Raw genomic sequence first — 9632 nt, forward strand, 5'->3', positions numbered from 1 at the left:
CAAGTCTCCCTAAAATGTGGATGGGAGCACATGACTCTCCTACCTCACCCACGGGTGCCCACCAGTGCCAGCACAGCCGCCCTCCAGCACTAACACACACACAGGTGCACACACGCTCACACACAGTCATGAACACACGCTCACTCACACACATGCAAACACACAGTCGTGAACAGTCATGCCCACACACTCACACATGCATGAACATGGGTTCACTCACACATGCTTGCTCACGTACATGCAGGAACACACGTGTACACACACACACACGCTGGCCCCATCTCCTGGGCCCAGGCCTCCTCCCCCAGGCACCTTCGCCTTTCTGCCTGACGGCTCCTTTGGCTGCCTCAGTGGGAGGTGTGTTCCCAGGGCAGGGAGTCCCTGGGAGTTAACCGCCCCACAGCAGTCCCAGCTGAGGACGACAGAGTTGGGATAGATGTGGGGCCAGCTCACTGGGCATGTGTCCCAGTCCCCAGAGGTCCCAAGTGGGACTCAGGCCAGCTGCCCACGCACTAGCCTGCTGTCAGCACACCAGCCTCTGCCCCTCCTGTCTCACGGGCTCATGCCCCCTGCCTTCGTGGGACCACCTCCCAGATACAGTGTGAGCAGGCAAGGTCTGCTTCTGAGGGTGCACCTCCAAACCTGCGTGCACCCCACCAAGCTCCGCCGTGGCCTCACTCACACAGCCGGCTTCCTGCCTGGGCTCTCTCGCCTTTGTCGCCCTGGGCAACATCTCAGCTTTCCAGACTCGGCTCGGTGTCACCTCTCCTGACTGTCACCCGGGGCGACTTGGCCACTGTCTCCTTCGGTCTTCCCTATCCTTCTCAACACCGAAGAGCACGTCTTGTTTCCCTTCACACCCAGCACTCGGCCCAGCGTCCGGCACAAGGACATCCACGTTAAATGACTGAAAATGTGGCCTACAACTGTTGTGGCTGTTAGGTGCTGTCCAGTCAGCCCGACTCTTGGCGACCCCATGTAGAACAGCATGAAACTCCCAGCCTGCAACATCTTCACCATCGCTGGTGTACTCAAGTCCATTGTTGCAGCCACTGTGTATTCGGAGCACCTTCCCACCCAGCGGCTCATCTTCCAAGGAGTGCCTGGTGGATTCGAACTTCCAACATCTTGGTTAGCAGCCACAGCTCTTAACCACTCTGCCACCAGGCCTATATTGCACAATATTCTGTTGTGATCCATAGGGTTTTCATTGGCTAATTTTCAAAAGTAGATCTCCAGGCCTTTCTTCCTACTCTGTCTTAGCCTGGAAGCTCCGCAGAAACCTGTCCCTCATGGGTGACCTTGCTGGTGTTAGATATAGAGGAGGCAGAGCTTCCAGCATCCCAGTAACATGCACGCCACCAGAGGATGCCAAACTGACGGCTAGGTGACAGCAAATTTATTAAGAACTTTCAATGGAAGTATTTGTCAAACAGCCTGTTTAGTCTTCAGACTAACCAAAGAAAACCTAGCTGCCTTCGAGTTGATTCCGACTCGTAGCGACCCTACAGGACAGAGAAGAACGGCCCCTTAGGGCTTCCAAGGCTGTAAACCTTTATGGAAGCAGATTGCCACATCTTTCTCCCAAAGATTTGAACTGTTGACCTTTCAGTTAGCAGCCGAGCGCTTTAACCACTGCACTACAGGGCTTGTCTTCTGGAGCAGTAGAGGATAAGTGCATTCTGTCACCAGTGAGAGCCAGCGGCGCCCTTGTGAACGGAGGCCTCTGCCAGCCCCTTGGCCGTGGTTGGTGCCCTGGTTGTTACTGTTTTAGATGGGGACTCAACCCCACCGCTGCAGACACCCCAGGCGCTGGAGTCTGTGGTGGGGTCCGGTCTCGGCCCCTTGAGAATGCTGGTCCTGGGCCCCCAATGCCTCTGACCCCATGTGCCCCCTTGCAGTTGACTCACTGTTCCAGACCACAGAGGGGCGATGGAAGGTGGTGACGGGCCAGCTCAGGGCAGATCACGGTGAAGGATAAGGTTGCCCTTGTGAGGTAGATCATGGTGAAGGGTAAGGTCGCCTTTGTGAGGTAGATCACGGTGGAAGATAAGGTCACCCTTGTGAGGTGGCAGACTCCTTTAGGGAACAAGATTTGGCCTTTCCTGGGAGGATCATGATTTTTGTTAATGGGGCACGTTGCCTACTTTCTCAGCATTTGTAGCAGTGTGACCTGACTGGCCTCCTGACTTCGTGGTGGAAGCTGTGATGCGAGGGCCGGTGCCTCTGCAGCCGGATGGTGTCAGCGCTGCGGATCAAGACTGGCTTTGGCTAAAGAGGGAGGCGGCCAAGCCCCCTGCAACATGGCTTGTGTCTCCAGTCAAAGGCCTCGTGCCATGTGGACTCTGCGGTTGCTTTCTTTGGAGTCACATGAAAATGTTTTTTTGATTAAAGGAAGAGAGAGCATTCTAAACAGATGAAGTTGAACGGAAGGTGAGGGAGCCAAACCTGAAGAACCAGGGAGCCATGGGGAGGCCCGGGTTCGAGTCTTCTTTACTGCCAAAGTTTGGTTTTTAAGTTCACAGTCTTCAATATGCTGTGTTCTTCATTTTAACAGCAGCTCCAGCAGCTCACTGTGACGTGGGGACACTCGGTGAGCAAGCTTTCTGTTATGTGGTGGCGTCTAGCAGGCCTGGAAGGGGAAATTAGATTCTCTGTTTTGAAAGAAAATCCCAGATGGGATAATCTCCTTAGCAGGTAAGTTTTGCCCCCTTTCCTTTGTGGACTGAGGTGAAATGGGCCTGGTCAGGACATGTGGATCAAGTGGAGGGGGAGATATGGGGACCTCGTTTTGTCCTGAGAGCCCGGCCTTTGCAGCAGGATGTGGACCTGAGTGCCTGTTTTCACGGCAGGTGCAGCGTCTGCTCAGGCAGAAGGTTGGGACCCAGCAGAGCTGTCAGTGGGTTTGAAACAGGAGCCGTTTCTCTGTTGGCTCCACCTCCAGGTAGGGTGTTGGTGTGAGAGCTGGGAATCCGACCACCCTCGGTGCCGGCCCTCTGGTCCTTCCTGTTCAAATCAGTGAGTCAGGGTCACACATGGACCCACGTGCCATTCTCTCTGCCTTCAAGTGAGTGTTCAGGTTTCCTGGTAAAGCATCAAACTCAGGTTTCCAGGCCTCATCCTGGACGGTGCCCTCTGTGTTGGCTGGTGCAGCCTCTGGTGCCTGTGGCTCAAGGAAAAGTCCCTTGGTGGCTCCGCCAGACAGGGGGGAGTGCCACAGCCATCTCCTGGGCCAGTACCCCCTCAGACTTGGGGGCTGAACAACCCCCCACTTAGGAGCTCAGGTCTTGGAGTCGCTCAGCGGTCGAGTGGGCTCGGTGGTCCTCTCCCTGGGGTCTCACGAGGTGCAGCCTTGGCAATCTGCCTCCATGCCCTGAGGCTCTGGGCAGATGGGACTGGGTCCCTGTGTCCTGCTAGCCGTCAGCCCAGGCTGCCTGCTCCTGGGGGCCACGCTCAGAGCTCCCACATGGCCCTGTCCCCCTCCCAGCAGGTCTCTCTCTGCCTGGTGGTGTCCCGCGGCATGGCAGGACACCAGGTGAGAGTCTCTGCAGGTGGCCTCTCCACCCCACACCCAGACCCCACAGAGGGCAGGTGGTCTCCACGGGCCCTGAGCTGAAGTAGGGACTCGGGGGTGAGGTCCTGGAACATCCACAAGGTTGTGGCTGAGTTGTTTTTTTTTTTTTTCTTCTTTTCCTGGCTCCTCCCACTGCCTGTGGGGACTTTTCCCTTCTTGTTTTGACTTTCCTTGAGTGTCTGTTGCTCCTTTGTTCTGGACAATGGAGGAGGGTCCACGCGCTGGGGACAGGCGAGGGTCTCTCTGTGGTTAGGGGGACCACCTCTGGCCAGGGGAAGCCCACATAGCTGGGGGTGGTGTGAACACTCGTTCCAGTAGCCCGTGGAGGCTGTCCCAGGCTGTTGTTGTGAGGGGTTTGGGATGGCAGGGTACTAAGCAGAGTGCTATTTCCTCCCCCTGACTGCACCTGAGGGGCTGGGGGGCGAGCCCTCAACACGGGCAGGAGCCGTCTGTCTTCCTGGTCTCCTGGGGTTCATGCTGCCATCACTGGGGCATGGAAAATCCCAGCGTTACTGAAGTAAAATTTACATGTGGTGAACTATATCCATTCACAGAGACAGGAGGAGTTGGGACAGAAGCCTTCCCCTGTGGAGTGACCGTCACCTTCACAGCAAAGTGTTTCCCTGCTCAAGGCCGCCTGTGACTGCTCCATTCCAGCCACACCTCTTCAGATTTACCTCAGCCGTCTAAGAGAAAGCCTTCAAGCGTCACCTCGCTGCTGATGTCACTAACGGATTATTAGGTATGGTCCATTTGAAAAGCAATGCCAATGATACACACCTTATTGGAAGTTAATCTAGAAAAATGTCTTGTGAGGGGACTTTTTCCACTTTCCTGGTGACCGACTTTATCAACATATTTTAAAAGTGAATTACTCTGCCTCTTACATTCTGGTAACACATCACGTATTCCTGTATATTTTAATAAAGCCTCAAACTGATGCTGAGCTTTACTACTCAAATTAATGCAGAACTTATCTGTATGTTAATTTAAAACAGAGAAAAACCCTGCTAAGCCGACACCCAGCAGTGGGGAGGTGTGACGAGCGCCTGGAGGTGGCGGGCTTGTGATGACACCTTTCAGTCACAGGGCGCCTGGCCCTTGGAGCCCTACAGGCGGGTCAGAATCCTTGGTGCCCCGTGCCCAGTCCACAGTTCAGGGGCCAGCCCACCGGCAGCAGGGATAGACAGAAAGGACTGGTGCGCCCGGGGACGAGAGGGGGCGTCCCCTGTACTTACTCCAGTTGGCTTTCTGTCAGGAGTCTGAGGTGACGTGTCAGAAGACCGTTCCTTCACATCTTGCTGTTGTGTGCCTTCAAGCTGATTCTGACTCATAGCGACAACCACGGCCCTCCGCCCCCACCCCCCCGCCCCATGACCGAGTAGAACTGCCCCACAGGGTTTCCAAGACTGTAATCTTTATGGAAGCAGACTGCCACATTTTTCTCCCTTGGAGCAGTTGGCAGGTTCAAGTCAAAGACCCTTCTGTTAGCAGCCAAGTGTTTAACCACCGGGCCACCAGGGCTTCTTGTCACTTAACTAAACCCGTTGCCATGGAGTCAATTGAGGTAAAATCTAGAAGAGTTTGGTATAGCTGGTCAGCCCGGTGGAATTTAGCAGTCAGAGGCTCACAGTTCCCTCAAGTCCCTGGTGGGACCTTCCAGTTGGGCCGGGACACGTCTCCAACTGAGACCAGGCAGGGAGTGAGTTGACTTTTGGCAGGATCCCTGTGCCTTCCTTACTCAGTCTAACCTTGCCTCCTTTCACTGTCTCACCCCACAGACTGTAGCTGTGACGAGGACTTGGCTGTGATACAGTCGTGTGCATCAAACCAGCTGTCAGTGTGTTGAACCGGCTTCTCCAACCTAACGCTTCGTGTTTCTTACACCAGCCAGCTCCCTGCAGCCTCCCTGCCGCTCGGGCCCCTGGTGGTCACCGTGAGCCCACCATCTAGTTGGCTGCTTCCTTCAGCCAGGACGTGAGCTGGTCAGCTTTCCACGTGGGGCTTCTGTGGTCATGACTGGTTAGCATGACAGCCGCAGGGCCTGTGTCTCTCCCCCACACCCCGCCCCTGTGCGGACTGCTGTTCGGGGGGGGGGGATAGGGATGGTTGCGGTGACCCTGGGGGCAGGCACGCACACTTGTGGAAAAATCCACAACAGGTAGACAGCCTCCACCAGGTCATGTTGAATCTCCTTCGGTTTTAAAGTGGTGGGCTCCCTACGTGAGCAGACGGCTCACACCGTCACATGTAAATTTGTATTACAGATCTGAGCAGAGAGCCCAGCCTGTTAAAGCCTCCCACAAAAAAAGGCCAGGTGAGCATTACCAGGGGCAGGTAGATGTAAGGTGTGATTTTGGTGACCCGGGCTGCTCGCTGCTCCCGCGAGGGCTCGCTGCTCCTGCGAGGACTGGGCTGAGGGCAAAGACACCACTCCGATGCCTTAGTTAGAGGTGTTTGATTGTCCAGACTCGGCCCCCACTGTGTCACCCTCTGATGGGGGTCCCTGTGAGGACAGGGGACCACCCATGTGGGCCATGTGCTCTTTGCAGTAAGGTGATGCTGCCTGGGTCCTGACGTCTGCCTTTTCTGTCTTGGCCAAGGCTTTGAGGCCACAAGAAGGCCCAGGAAGTGAGATGCAGATGGCCCCTGGTGGACATGCTTGGGGACGGAAGAGAGCAGAGGGGATCAAGCTGCTCTGAAGACCACAGCTGGCAGGAAGGGCAGCACAAGCCACCCAACATCTAGCACCCTCAGAGAGGAAGATGGCGTAGAGATACAACCACCAGAGGAAAGACTGTGAAGATTGGAAGCAAATGGGGAAAAAATGAAAAAAGAAAAACAGTCTCAAGTAAAAGTGGAGACAGGGCTTAGGGAGAGACGCGCTGGGAGGCCTCCAAGTGCAGCAATGCCAGGAAGGCAGACCAATGCGGAGCCAGGCCAGGCCAGGAGAGGCAAGGCTGCTGGGAAAGGGGCACGGCTGGCAGGGTGCTGAGGGCCGGGGACAGCCAGCAAGGGCACTGCGGGGGAGAACCGAACAAGCCTGACCGGGCACAAGCTACCAGGAAGACAAAGCTAGTCAACCTTGAAGAGACAGAGGCGCTCCTGGAAGGGAACCAGGTAAACAAGGACGGAGAAGATATGTGGGTGGAAACTGTTAAGAAAGAAGATGAAATGTTGGGCATGGCCCGAAGGTAGAAGAGAAGACAGAGAATAACAAAGGACCTTCAGAGACCACAGTATCCAAGAAAGAGAAAAGGAAGACAAACAAACCAAGGGAAGAAGGTGCTAGGAGCAGACAAGTGAGAGAGAGAGTGAGGGAGGGAGGGAGGGAGGGGGAGGGGAGGGAGGGCAAGAGGATGGCGAAGGTGTGGGGGGGCAGGAGGTGGGCTGGGCTGGCCGAAGGTGAAGCAGGTACCGGGGAGGCTGCCTGAAGGTGGAGCGGGGTCTGGGGGGGCCAGGAGGCAGGCAGGCAGAACGTGGAGAGGGGGCCGGGGGCCAGGAGGCAGAGCAGGGGCTGGGGCACTGGCCGAGGGTGAAGTGGGGGCCGGGGGGCTGACCGAAGGTGGAGAGGAGAGGCTGGGGGTCCAGGAGGCAGGCTGGCCTTCAAGGGAGGAGAAAGCAGAGGAAAGACATTTCCCTCAAAGCAGAGCAGGAGCAAAGAGAAATCAAGAGAGCAGGGGCGGCTGGTGGGGCTTGGTGCGGGGCTGTCAGGAGGAAAAGAAAGGAAAACCCGGGGAGTGGCCACATCACCCACACCATCCGCAACTCCACAGTGGTGGGCTGAGATACTACACTTGGCTGTGGCCCCCACCCCCCAGGGCCCTATAACCCATTGCTCTGGAGTCAATTCTGACTCATAGTGACCCTACAGGACAGAATAGAACTGCCCCACAGGGTTTCCAAGCACCAGGTGGATTCCAATTGCTGATCTTTTGGTTAGCAGCTGTAGCACTCACCTACTAGGCCACCAGGGTTTCCTGTAGTCAATGGAATTGTTTTCCTAATTTCATGTTTGAGATGCTCACAGTAAGTGTATAGAAATGCAGTGGGTTTTTATGTATTGATCTTGTATCCTGCAACTTTGCTGAACCTGTTTATTTGTTTTAATAGTTTTTTTAGTGGGTTCCCTACAACTTTCTGTATACAGGAGCCGGCCTGGATGCCTTTTATTTCTTTGTACTGCCTCATTTTCCTGCCAGCAGCCTCGAAAGCGGGCACCCTTGTCTCGTTCCTGAGCTTCGGGGAAGGCTGCCAGGGTTTCCCATCGAGGGTGATGTCTGCTGTGGGTTGTTTGTAGATGCCCCGTATTAGGTTGGGGGTGCCCCTCTAGTCCTGGTTTTTACCACGAAGGGGTGCTGGGCTTGGTTGGATACCTTTTCTGGGTGGAGCGAGGTGGTGGCGTGTGTGTTCTGCAGGCTCCCTTTCACAAGTCCTTCTGGACGGTCTAGTTTCAGAACACAGGTGTCTGTGCCATGCTGCTGGCCCAGGTGTGCAGGAGAGGTTGTGAGGGAGACACTGTGCAGAGCCCCGCCAGCATGGGTACCAAGTAGGTCCTCGGGGAGCCCAGATGCTTCCATCCTCATGTGTATTTGGTGCTCTGACACATCTGGAGCTGGAGCCACTGAGAGCAGCGCTGTCCTCTTCGGGTTAGCTTCTAGCAGCTAGATGTCTGTAGAAAATGCAAAAAGTTGCAGCAGCCTGAGGCCGGCGGCCAGCTCTGCTCCCAGCCGGGCCGCCGGGCTTGGCTGGGCAGAGCAGCCTGCTGTGTGCTGTCAGGGCCAGGTCATATGTGGGGTCCAGCTGGGCAGAATGCCTGCTGTGCGTCCTCAAGGCTGAGCCAGGCCACCGGGTCCCCGTGGGCAAAGCGCCTGCTGTGTGCTGTCAGGGTGCACCACACCCTCAGAGAGAGAAGAGGCAGCAGAATCAGCAGTACCCAAGGGGGCGCAGCTGCCTGCGTGGAGGGGACACGAGTGTAGAGGTGTCACGGGCAGTGCGCCGTGGGGAGAGGCCTCGACCATCTGGGCTCCAGTGTTTGCGGTGAGGTGCACGTTGCCGGAAGGGTCTTGCCCTTGTAGGTACCGCAGGTCAAAAAACGGACTCATGGGAGAGGCTGACCAGGAGAGCGGCGGCACTCCCGCGGTCCCGGGGCTTCAGCAGTGTTGGTCCTGTGTCCTGTTACGCAGTCAGGTTAAACTGTCTCGTAAAGAGGAATCTGACCAGCGGACGTCTTCCTGCGCCAGCTTCTAGTGCTGTGAATCTCAATCCTTACCTCGGGGAAAGCACAGGTGCCCCGGTAGGTGCACCCTGCCAGGTGCGCCTCAGGAATTCCTCGCGGGGGACGCGGCATGCGAGGGCTCCTGGCGTTCACGGGGCCCCTGGCGTGAGCCCGTCCCGGGATCCTTGCTCGGCCCCGCGAGTGGGAGCGAACCGGCAGGTGGAGACGCTAGGCTGGGGCTGTGTGCCGGGTTGGGGCGGGGTGGAGATGAGGGAGAGCCGTGGGGACGCGGCCCGGCTGCGACAGGAGAGGGGCTCGCGGAGATGGGTTTAGAGGGGTCTGCAGCTGCGTGGGTCCTGGGTCCGTCCCCAGGGGAGGAGGAGCCTCGGGCGGGCCAGGGCTTCTCCCCGCCCCCGTGTCCGCCGGGCCGGGTTTTCGGGCAGCCTGGGCGGCCCTGCTCTGAGCGCGGGTGACCCCGTGTGTGCGCGGAGCGCGGCCGGCTCGGTCCCGCGGAGCCGTGGTTCCGATGCGCGCAGCCGAGGTGCTGCGGCGGGGAGACGCCCCTCGCGGTCCTCAGTCTCCCCGGGGGCTCTTGGCCCGCGGGCCGCGCGGACGGGAGAGGGGCCGGCCGCCAAAGCCTGGCGAGTGGGTGGGGGTGCGAGCCGCTGCAGGCTGTCGTGGGAGGGGGTGTCACCGTGTCTAGTTTAGGGCAGACCCCTGCCCCAGCCCTTTCCACCCGAGCGGAGCCCTGCGCTGGGGGCGAGCCTCAGTTTCTCTTGCTGCCTTTGTAAGCGTGACCTGTGGTGAACCCAAGAGAACACGGCAGCTCCGTCTCATGAC

This window comes from Elephas maximus, chromosome 15 (assembly GCF_024166365.1).
Source record: "Elephas maximus indicus isolate mEleMax1 chromosome 15, mEleMax1 primary haplotype, whole genome shotgun sequence".
NCBI lineage: Eukaryota > Metazoa > Chordata > Mammalia > Proboscidea > Elephantidae > Elephas > Elephas maximus.